Genomic DNA, 2,851 nt, shown 5'->3' with positions numbered 1-2,851 from the left:
TAATTTAGGACTAAAGGAAAATCTCTGTTTTTCACCAACATCTGCTTTTATAATGATCTCTTCTCATTAAGTCTGAGTGATTATGAAATTAAATATAACAAAATCCTTTGATCAACCTGATCATAAGCATATTTTAAATAAAATATGTATTTCTCTATGATGTTTGAATAACAAAAGTTGCTTCTTATTAATGCAATAATAATTATAATTAGGCCTTGGGGTAAAAGCTCAAGATATCAAGGCTAACTAGGGTCTTCATTAACTTAGAAATTCATAGGAATTTCTGAATTAAACACAAATAATTAATAGTTACATGGGCAAATTTTGACCACTCTTAGCTAAATAGCATGACAAATTAGAACACCTTGTTTCTGATATAAAGTCCAGTAAAATCTATCTACAGCTTAGAATGGGAACCTATTTCTGTAGCTTTAGAGCATACCTGAGTCACATTCATTTCAGAGTAATATTTTGGGACTGTGTTAAATCAAACCTTCTCCTTGTCTTTCCACCTCCCCCACAACCAGCCACCACATTACTGGTTTGAAGTACAGATGCTCTTTGACTTATGATGGGGTTATGTCCTGATAAACTCATTGGGAGTTGAAAATATAGTAAGTTGAAAATGCATGTAATATACCTAACCTACCAAACATCATAGCTTAAACCAGCCTACTTTGAATGCACTCAGAACACTTCCCTTAGCCTGCAGTTTGACAAAATCATCCAGCAACACAGTACACCATAGATTATCAGTTGTTTACCCTCATGATTGCATGGCTCATTGGAAGCTATGGCTCACTGCCACCGAGCATCGTGAAAGAGTATCAAACAGTATTTAATTAGTCTGAGAAGAGATAACAATTAAAAACTAGAAGTATGGTTTCTACTGAATGCATATTGCTTTTGCAGTACCGTAAAGTCCACAAACTGGAAATTGAACCATTGTAAGTCAGGGACCACCTGCATTAAAGAGAATAAAATATATTTTCCTTAGTTTAACAAAAAGATTGCATTAGATTGCGTTTAAATAACACTATATTAAGAAATATTTCAGACATACAAAATATAAAAAGAATACCGTTAAATAACAATTGTGTTGTTATTTAACATGAAAGATTAAGCATTACGAACACAACAAAGGCCTTGGAGTTAATCTCTGGTAGCATTTTCCTCACTTGTAATCAGAGGAACCTATATCTTGATTTTGGTAATGCATCTTTACATATTTATTATATATAAATGAACCAATATTGCTTTCCTTAATCTGAAGTTATATATAAAAACATCTTACCATGTATATCTTTCTATACTTGATTTATTTTTCATTCAATATTTTGTTGGTGTGATTTAGTACTTCTAGTTCATTCATTTTTCACTGAAGAGGGCACTCTATTGTATTAGCGTTCCCTAACTTAACCCAGGCTGCTGCTGATGGACATTCAGGTTGTTTCTAAATTTTCACTAGTAGCAACAGTATTGCTGTCAACATTGTAGTATACATCTCTTTGTCTGCATGTGTGAAAGCTTCTCCAGAGTATTTCATCCATTCTAAGATGCACTTTAAAAAAATATTTTAACATTTCTAAAATGAAAGTCTCCTAATTTGTGGGCTCTAAAAATAATAATTGGAAGTATATTTTCAGTAGAATGGATGAGCCACAAATGTATGAAGATTTCAAATTCTACCAGATAGCTCTATGTGTTTGTGTGGATCTGCACTGCCACCACGATATGTGAGAATTCTAGTTCTTCGTTGTAATCCTCAACACCTGATATCATCAGGCATTTGATTTATAGGTATTAAATGTCAACTTATTATTATTTTTTTAATATACTATGAACACTATTTGAGTGACAGGCACACCTATAGCCAGGACTCATTTGTACCTCCTTAATGTTTTGAAATTTAAGAAAGAAATTAAGAGAAAAATATAATATATATACTAATGAATCCTATTTCTTATTCTTTAGTTGCCTCTTACATTCTTCTTCTTTCCCCTTTTTAAAAAGGAATCTTATTTTTTCTTGTTAATATCCTCTGTGGAGAAATACATTGATAAAGGGAGTTTTTTGGCCTGTAATTTCTTCTTATCAGCTGTCAAGTCAATCGTTGTTGTTTTCGTTCTTTTTGGTTTGGTTCAATTTGGGGGGTTTTCTTTTTGTTTTTGGTAATCACTGCTTTTTTCCCATTTGCTTTCCATTTATTTATTTATTTGCATGTTTAATATAATTTATGTAGGCTTGCCTTATTAATTCTGTTTGAAATTTCTTATAATATTGAATCTAAGAATTTATGTCTTTTTTTCTTATTTTTTAAAATCTTTACTCTTTTTATTTATTTTAAATTTTTTGGCTTTATAATCTCATGATTTTTTATATATTTTGACATGATATGATTTATCCAAGTAACAGAATTTATGCTTTTAGCAATTCTATATAAATTTTAATCACTCTTTCTTCAAATATTAACTCTTTCTCATTCTTTCCATCCAGTCTTCCGGAAACGCTAAAGGAATATACTCATTCTATATTCCATTCCCTTTGATTGTTGTTTCAAATTTCCACATTTCTCTCTCTATTTCCCTTTGTCTCAGTCTTTATAGAGTAGGTGTCCTTATGTACTGCATTCTGCTTGACTTCATAGATATATTTTCCAGTTCACTTGTTTTTTTCTTCAACTTTTAAGGTAGTGTGTTGTTTAACTCATCCATTGCATTTTTAATTTCAAAGCCTTCCTTTATTTCCAAAAATACTCTTTAATTCTTTTCAAATATGCCTGTTTCCCTTTTCTTTTTTGTATCAAGTTTTTCTGACGTTTTTATTCCATTGCCACTTCTTATTATTTTAC

The sequence above is a fragment of the Propithecus coquereli genome, unplaced genomic scaffold (assembly GCF_000956105.1).
Source record: "Propithecus coquereli isolate 6110/MARCELLA unplaced genomic scaffold, Pcoq_1.0 Scaffold37, whole genome shotgun sequence".
Lineage (NCBI taxonomy): Eukaryota > Metazoa > Chordata > Mammalia > Primates > Indriidae > Propithecus > Propithecus coquereli.
This window is presented reverse-complemented; position numbering follows the sequence as displayed.